A 10,078-nucleotide genomic window follows, 5' to 3' on the forward strand; every position below is an offset into this window, starting at 1 on the left:
CAAAATACAGTATTGTTAAGTAACAGGATAAAGCAGCTCATTAATTGCTTTGCTACTTTATCTTGTCTGAACCAGAGATAAGTAAATGTTTATTCAGTCCCTTGTGTAAATAGTTTATATTGTTAAATTCATGTAAAACATGGATATAATATTTTTGAAGTCTTAGCATACTAATACAAGAATATTAGTGGGGACCAAACTTTGAGTTGCACTTGCAGTTAGGTTAGTTTCCTACGTGTTATATACTGTAAAATTTGTATAGGTATTTACTAATTAATGCTCAAAAAATATCATTTCAAGTAACGTGTTACCTTGAATGTTAACTGAAATGATTGCCTGCTTCTTAGGGAGTCACTAACTAATAGTAGATAAGAGCAACAATCACTTTTAAGAAACAAAAGTGCTCTTTGAACTGTAATTAATTAATTGCCTTAGCACTCATAAGTGTTGCTGTTGTGATTACGGAGTATGATTTTATGGGATGTGTGTTTCCAGAAGAAGCATGTTTGTTTTTGTGTACAATGCCACTAGACATATGGATAAAATTTTATCAAATATGGGTAAAACTGCATACCCAGAAGCTATGTGACATGGCTGTAGACTCTGAAGAAATCAACGGAATGTGGGAGTAAAGCTGAAGAAAGTATTTCTGTCTGTACACTTCAATAACCCAACTCAGCGAGACAAACTCAAAGCATCTGCTAATTGTCCTACTAAACTGACATTGATTTACATGCACATGTTGATGAGATACTGAGGGTGATTTACATGCACATGTTGATGAGATACTGAGGGTAACTCAGTGCTTAGGACCTGAAGGTGAGTAGACTGGGCTAAATTTCTTTTTTCTGTTCTTGCCTCCTGTGTAAAACCAACCAAGTTGTACTGAGGAATGTTAATGAAAACTTTGAAGTTCTAATGTTACAAATAGTTTCTGCACAAGATGTTGGGAAGGGACACATCCACAACAGCTGACCAAAGGGATATTCCACACCATATGATATTCTGCTCTGCAATAAAAGCTCAGAGAAGGAAGGAGGAAGGGGAAGTTTGTGATTATGAAATTTGTCTTCCCAAGTAACTGTTATGTGTGTTGTGGAACTGCTTTCCAGTAAGTAGCTAAACACTTGCTTGCCAATGGGAAGTAGTAAATGAATTCCTCTTTTTGCTCTGCTCACCTATACAGCTTTGCTTCGCTTGTTAAACTTAATTTATCTCACCTGACAAGCTTTCAGCTTTTTTTCCTCCTATTTCCCCATCAACCTGCTGAGGAGGTGTGAGCAATCACCTGGGTGAGAGCTTGGTTTCTTCCTGGGATCAAACAATCAGAGCCTATTAGAAGAGAGTAATCTGAATAGAGAAGTTTGCAAGTTTAGTACAAGCAATAACAGTAGTGTTTATGTACATTCTGTCATTTTGGTTGGCAAATAATTTCACTGAATATGTCCAAATTTTCATAGTCTATGTTTTCTTAGGTAATCGAACTGAATATATCGTATATACATACCAGTTTTAAACAACAAAATATAGACCAACTAAAAGATTAGTCCAAGTATGTTTCATAAGATTTAATATTATAATTTAATATAGGTATCAAAATCAGACATGAGGCATTTTAGTACTTCATAAATAACAGTTTCTCAAACTTACTGAGGGACCTATAGAATTTTCTGTATTCCAAAGGAGACATAAAATATCTGGAGTCATAACATAATTTTCCATGACCATCAGACACTCCAGCAAATTGAATAACTGTATAATTATAGGTCAAAAGCTACATATTATCCAAGGACTCTCATTCAGACAATTCCATTTCATTTTCAGATACAGTTTTGTATGTGTGTGATTTAGAGAATAGCAGTTTCCACTATAGTTAGGTTTTTCCTGGATGATATTTTAAGCACTTTGTCATTCTATAGTATGACAGAAAAGGGGCATCAAAGATTATATGTCAACTTTTTCTCAATGGTTCCACGAGACATTTTGTATAGTCTTACTCTAGTTCCATTTAAATCAATCATTATTAGATCAGGTATCTACAAGTGTATGTGTTTTTCATTTTTGTTTTCCTACATACAAATTCAATCTGTGGCACAAAAACCCAATGTTGCTTTCTATCCTTCCCTCATTCAATTGTGAGTGCTTTTTTCATCTTTCAGTTGTGTTACTACCCATTTTATTCTTTATTTAAATAGTTGTCTTGCAGCCCCCTTTATATCATGGAACAAGAAATGGAAGATTCATTAATTCATGCAGACAAAGGTCTGGAGTCAGTTGGAATGACCACAAATATAAAAAGTTTCAGCTACTCCTATATTGCTGAATACAAGGCCACCAGTGCTCAGGACAATCTGTGTGTCTGAAGTCGGTCATGGTCACCTTCTCAAAGGAAAATGACTGCTTTTCATCTTGAAACTGTCAGATCTGGGAACACTTGGACACTTAAAGTATGGTGCCTGTTAGAATTAAAGGTCAAATAAGCAGCATCTAGCAAGGTAACAATTTTAACTGTAGTCAGTGCTTGAATTTCTGTCATCTAGCAGGGTAACAACTGTAACTGTAGGTTGTGCTTGAATTTCTGTTTGAGATTTAGATGGATTTTTGCTTTTGTTAGTAACAATTTCAGCAGACAAGCTTTGGCTCATTGTTATAATTTTACTTTACAATCCAAGATACTAGAACACTACTCTGACCTATAATGCCCTCTGCTCAGCATTGGTGAGGCCACAGCCAGAGTCACAAAGATAATTGAAGGGAAGGCTTGCAGCGTTGGTACAATTTAACTAAGAAAAGGCTTGGGGGGGGATCCCATAAATGTATAAAATTACCTGAAAAATCTTTACAAATTAACTGGATGATTACCATCAAAAAGTTTGCAGATGATGCTAAACTGGAAGGAGTCGCTGAATTTGACTTCTGAAAAAGTCAGACGAATCAAAAACTTATGGTATACTCAGTATATTTTAGGGATTTTCTTCGTTTTAGCTGAGATAGGGTTAGTTTTCTTTCTAGTAGTGCCACAGTGCTCTGTTTTGGATTTAGCATGAAAATAATGTTGATAACACACTGATATTTTTAGTTGTTGCTGGTTTCTTGTAGTGCCTACACTAAGCCAAGGGCTTTCCAGCTTCTCACGCACTGCCAGGTGCACAAGAGCTGGGAGAGCACAGCCAGGACAGCTGACCCAGACTGGCTAGAGGGATACTGCCAACCATACAGCATAGAACAGTGTGGTTCTGGGAAAAGATTCCAATGGCTGCAGTCCTGAAAATGACCATAACATATTGACGAACATACAGAGAAAAAGGCAAGGAAAAATATAGTGAAGAGAAAATCGTAAGAGAAAGAGGTATCACTGTATATATTTTGTTTATTTAATGTCCTATTAAAAGTACTAATGAGTTCTTTACTGATATCAAATAAAATTAATCACAAACTTTTTTGTTAAACTGTGAAAGCAAATATGATTTTTCAATTTTCCATTTTTTGTAATCAAATAAATATAAAACTGCTTTTGTAAATTAAATTTCTTTCAGCATGCTAGAATACTACAAACAGCATTTCAATGAAGGTTGCTAAAAGCAAAGGCAAAGCAAAATTAAAGAAATAAAAATTAAAAAAACCCAAACAAATTAAAATGAAAAAAAAAACAATTGGAAAGATAAGCAAACACTAAAATATTATGTCATACACAAAATAAAGAACAAATAAATTAATATCCAAAACAGGTTATAAAGGAGAATCAAGCAATAAATACAGCAAGTTGATAAAATTAGTATATAGAATTTTCTAAAAAAGTCTAAACAAGAGATTGAAAATTTATACAGTGTTAGCAAAATAGGACACACATTCAAAACAAAAAATTTCCCAGCATATAATTTTTTAAGTTCTGGTTTATGTCATTAGCAGTCATATACTAGCCCTTCCCTCTTTCCTAACTCAGTCATTTAATTTAGAACCAACTATCAGAACTCGGGATAAAACACTTAGTTGGACTAAAATATCATCCCAGATTACTCTGCATCCTCCTGTAAGATATGAAAGGCTCATTTCCCTGTGACAGTGTGTGTGTGTGTGTGTAGAAATAATTAAAAATCATCATTTCTTTAGAATTCCATTATTTTATTTTTCTCAGATTTGTTAGTGACATAGTAATCCTCGCAGACATCGGAAATTGTTTGAAATGTAGGTGACAAATTTGGTTCTTTTCTCCTTTGTCCTATTGTAGGTTCACTTTAAAAAGTGTTGCATACTTTCATAAGGATTTTCATAGTCTGAAATTTTGACGAGCTGAAGGTTACCACAGTAAGGAAAGTCTAACCTGTGTGTAATTTATAATGACTCTGATTAGTTCATCTCACTTACGAAGGAAGATTATCAGTTTTGAAATCACTTTTTCTAAATGGAGACGTGCCGGTTAATCCTAAAAATAACCATTTAAACTTAGACATCTTTCCCATGGAAGTTCCTTATCTACTTCTGTGGACATTCAACAGGACAAGAACTGAGAAATAATAGTTTAGAAAATCTTAGTCATAATATTTTATTACTGGATGCTCAGTTCCAGGTCTATTGAAAGTGTATGTGTGACGGAAAGACACCGGACCACAGGTTTTTAAAATAGAATTAATAGTAATTCTTTTTAAAAAAAACAGAATGCAAATTCAGTACGTCACTTGCAGGTTACTGTTGGATACAATGGGGAATTCACTATTGCAGTTTGGAAGTATGACCACACTGATTACAATCACAAAGATCCACAAAATACTCTGCTGCCAACACAACACACAATAAAATGATCCGCAGCAGAGTCACAAACCCCACGGTTACACTCCCCGTAGGCAATTCGCAAAATACTCTTATTACAACCGCTGTAGCTTCCCTAAAACACAGGATCACAGCTCACAAGCACACAAAATATTACCCATACGTTAGTCACTCAGAACGACACACTTAAAACATATCAAATAGTCACTTACCCCGTCTCTCAGGTAAGGGTTCCCAATACGTTACCTCAGCCAGCCTCCCGGCTAAGGCGGAAGGGTCTCCTCCTAAGGTTGGAGGAACGGCTCCCAATACTAGCTCGAATGCCAGGGCTTTTATTTGGTTCATTTTGCTGATGTGTGTGACAGGATGCAGGGCTGGGCCTGATATCTTCGGCCCTATCTCTTGCATGTTCCCATTGTCTTGGCCTATGGAAACCAAATGCGGACCCTTAGGGCTTGTCAAACAGTTTGAGTAGTGGTTTGATTGGGACTCAGGACATATGTTTGTGGAAGGAAGCCAAGGCTTAGCAAGGCTCCATGCAGGTTTCTTCAGGTTCTGTGAAGTGCCCGCTTCAGTCTGGTTACAACACAACTCAAGTCGGAGCCATCTACACAGCTCCCCAGGAGGTGTCTTCGCAGATAAAGAGCTTAAAAGCAGCCCAAGACTGAGTTGTGTATTACAACTCCCCGTGGGCCGCCTGCTCTGCCTAGGCACTATTGAAACCTGTGTGTGTAGCTCAGCCTTACAGTATGGGACCAGAAGGCTGAGACCAAGGTATGATTGATACCGTCCCATCACAGAATTCTTGGTTTCTTATTATTTACAGCTTTAAAATTGAAAAGAAGTTCAGTCTGCAGAATAGAAAATCTTTCTTGATATTTCTCCAAGTAGATCTTCAGTTATTTCACATTCAATAATCATTTTTGAATTAGATATTGAACAGAATTGGCTACAGTGCAATCCAAGAACCAGATGACATGAAGAATCTCTGAAGGAAATGACTGAAGTCATTAAGTAAGTAATACATTAGCATACACTAATGACCCAACTGAAATGCAAGATATCTTTAGTAGAGATAAGGTATAACTCCTGATGAAGCCACCAAAACCACCCTAATAGAATGTGCTTTATGTTTGTACATTACACTTTTTTTTTTTTATAAATATATTTATTTGTTTATTTTATCTATTTAAAATCAGGCAGATCTCCCTATATCACTTGAAACAAGTTGGAAAGAGGCCTGGAAGAATGTCAGTGAACCAGCTGTTGTTTTCTTTCTAATGAAAATGATCTACTAAGTTACATGAAAAATATTTCTAACAGAGTATACAATTCCATAGCCTGGTGTTAAATTGGCCATTTTTCTTCTTTTAAACTTAATCTTTTCACATCTTCTAGTTTGTTTTAGAATTAAAGTTAAGAGGATGCAGTGGAAAAGCAGCTACTTGATGACCGTAAAGCACTGTGAATGTAACAAAATGTGATTCTCAGGCCAGCCATTTGAGATCAGTTCTGGTCCATTGCATGTAAAAGTGATTGAAATATTAAAACCAAAACAAAACAAAAACCCCCAATCCTTAATGGTTTGGTGTCTGTAATGTTACATCTATTTTACATTTTACTATTTTAATATGTTAGTTGTATATCTCTCTACACAGTGTATTTGTGAAAATTGATATGTATCAATTTGCCCCCATGTACAAAGGTATGATATACATTAGTCATTCTCTGAATAAACAAATAGATTTACTGTGTTTCTGGTGTTCAATGACTATTTCACAAATAGAAGAAAATGTGTTCAATATTAACAATGAAAAATTTGACAAATACACATTTTATGGAACTATCACAGTATAGAATATATCTATATGGGGAGTATGTAAACTAATTTCCCATTTTAAGTGTTTGAGTCATTACAGGTTATCTTATATTTTTCCATAGATGTCAGAAATGAATTATTCTTATCCAAGAAAAATAATGAATTATAAGTGTTAATGACTATAAAATAGACATTTTTCTTTGCCTCTCAGATCTTTGCAAACTAATTGGAAACTAAATTTTGTTTTTAAAAAGCATGGAGTTAGAAAAAGAGTTATACAAGTATATATGCTAATGAAAACTTGTCTTCTCCAAAGTGTATATAATTGATGACCTAATTTCTCACATCAGAAAAAAGCTGAACTTCTTTTGAAGTTCTTCTAGTTTCATAAACAGGTGTTCCTGAAGTACAACATATTCAAATCACTGTTTCTTGAAACAGAATAGTAGGGTTTCTGCATGCCAAAAAATCTTATATTACTTGATGCAATAATTTGGGCAAAATCCAAAATGTTTTCTGTACTTTGTTGAAAAGCTGCAAAGTGCCATCAAGGGATTAAAGATAATAGGTTTTTTTTGTTAAGTTTGTTGGGTTTTTTTCTGAACAAACTTCATTCCATGCATTTTTCTTTATTTTTTTTCTTAAATATTTATTCTTGGTGATTCTACTCTATATAGTGAGTGAAGAAGTAAAATAGGATGTGTATAGGCTAAGCAAGCATTGATCATGAAAAAATTCTAACAGCACATCATAAATAACCAAAATAATTAATATTATTATTTTAATAGTCAGACTTTGACTATAGGTAAACTTTTTCTTCATCTAAAACAAATCTGAAAAGTACATTGAGAAAAACATGTATATTTACCAAAATCACCGTCTGCAATAAATATCCCAGAAATTTTGTTCCAATTAATATAAACACTCTACAAAAACATACCTAAACAGGGGTTTTATTTGTGTTTGTGTCTAATTTTCATGAAAGTAGGAAAAAAAACCTAAATATGCATGAAGTCCCTCTTTTATTTTACAAGTGACATGTCAGTATCATTTTCTAGCTCTTCTCACAGTTGAAAGCAATGAACCAACTGAAAAGCCAATCAGATTCAGAAAAGTTATTGGATTATCAATAATATGGGTATGCCCTTCATATGTTTTTGGTTCTTAGTGAGAACCAAAGTGAGAATAAATGTCTTCTACTTCAAAAGGTTGCTTAAATTTCTCCGTAAGAAGAATTATATCATCAATTTATTGATAGAAAAAAATGCAGTACACTCATAACCTGATAACACTGTTAAGCTCTTAACACAGAAGACTAAAAAGATTCCATGTTTCATTCTTATCTAATGATGGAAGTACAGAAACTGAGTGAATTTATATTTTCAGTAATATTTCACATCTAAGCAAAAGAGAAGTTAATCATAGCATACAGGCGATTATTTCCATAAATCTTCAAAAAGCAGTCAATTTGCCTACACCACAGTCTAACATTTACAGAAAATCTGATCTTGTACACCATCATAAGAGAAAACTCAAAAAAAGCCTGATTTCATTTGCAGAATATTGTACTTAAACATTTAATAGACCTAACGGAAAATGAAGAACAAAACTGGCAAACAGGTCTTTGAAGATATTTATTGTAGCCATTAAACCAAGTCTTTGTGTTAATGGTGTTGATGTGATTTTCAGTGTCTGCATTGGAACCAGAAAAAAGATACATGATTAACAACTGCAGCATAAAGGAAAGCATCCCACAGTATAAAGACGTAGGAGAATAAGTGTTGTAGTTCACAAAATGCAGAGACAATAAAAAAATAGCCAAAGGACACTGATTTAAAGACAATGAAAGACCTTATATTATCTTCATAGCAGAAAATGGGAAAAAAATCTTTTGAAATTAACTCTGATTAATATAACAGTCCATTGCAATATACCCTTATAATGTAAGTCTACAGGCTTAGGCATAGGCCTAAGCCTTAGGCAGGCTCCCTATCTCATATTACACAGATAGGCATCCAGACGAGACTTGAATATCTCCAGAGAAGGAGACTCAACCACCTCCCTGGGCAGCCTATTCCACTGCTCCGTCACCCTTACTGTGAAAAAGTTCTTCCGCATGTTGGTGCGGAACTTCCTATGCTCCAGTTTACAGCCATTGCCCCTAGTCCTGTCCCCACAGACCACTGAAAATGGGCTGGCCAATTCCCCCTGCATCCCAAGTCTAAGATATTTATAAACACTAATTAGGTCCCCCCTAAGCCTTCTTTTCTCCAGGCTGAACAGACCCAGCTCACTCAGCCTTTCCTCATAGGGGAGATGCTCCAGGCCCCTAATCATCTTCATTGCCCTTCTCTGGACTCTCTCCAGAAGGTCCCTGTCTTTTTTATACCAGGGAGCCCAGAACTGGACACAATACTCCAGGTGGGCCCTGACCAACGCAGAGTAGAGGGGGAGGATCACTTCCTTCGACCTGCTGGACACACTCTTCCTGATGCATCCCAGGATCCCATTGGCTCTCAGCCACCAGTGCACACTGCTGGCTCATAACCAACCTGTCATCAACCAGGACAAAATATACCTGACAACAAAACAACTTGAAATACTATGATCCTTTTCCTTTCAATTTTTTCCCTGTAAATCAGGTTGAATTCTCTTATAACTACAACCATACTCTACTCATCATCTAAGTATTTTGGATTTTTTTATGATGCAGAAGTGGGTTTTAGTATTTCCTGTGCTTTTTTTCCTGGTCTAGAATATTGAAAAAGATTTATTTTAGAAGTAGGCACATAACTTTGCCACTATTTCCCTGAAGGAATTATATTACACAGGGGTAATTCCCTGAAGCCGAATTGTGATCAGAATTAGCTTTGTTAATTTAATTTACAGAGGTAATGGGAAGAGTACCTGGTCTATTCTCAGAGAACCCATTTGATTTCAAAAGAGCCAGGATGCAAGTTTAAGCTGCTCACTTGAATAAAAAGTGCTTCCTATAGTACATTGACCTTCATGTGGATCATTGTTTTCTTTAAATTATTCCAGCAACAAATTGTAAGTAAGAATTAATGCCACCACCAATGTAATGTCTTCATGTTGAAAAAAAAAAAAAAAAGAAAAAGTTGATGAGCTTTTTTTTTTAGTTTCTAACTGTGCTGTTTCAATTTCATAGCATGCATCCTACTCTTTTATCTCAGTTAAAGGCCCAATTCACAATTAATAAAACCAGGAAAAGATTGGTTTTTTAGTTAATCCCCACTAGAAATGAGTATGTGTGACTGAAATGTTCTCTTGGTTTAAGTCATTTAAGTATTCCATTCACATGCAACACTGACTTTACTATTTATAACAAAAAGGGTATTCTAAAATAAAATTATTTAGAATATCTCCAGAAAAGAATGTGAGTCATATGGCTTTACGTTACCAGCCTCTGTTATACTCTTCATCGCATGTTCATGATTCTTGACTTAATTTTTTTTAGCACCAAATTAAATA

This window comes from Gallinula chloropus, assembly GCF_964237585.1.
Source record: "Gallinula chloropus genome assembly, chromosome: 1".
Lineage (NCBI taxonomy): Eukaryota > Metazoa > Chordata > Aves > Gruiformes > Rallidae > Gallinula > Gallinula chloropus.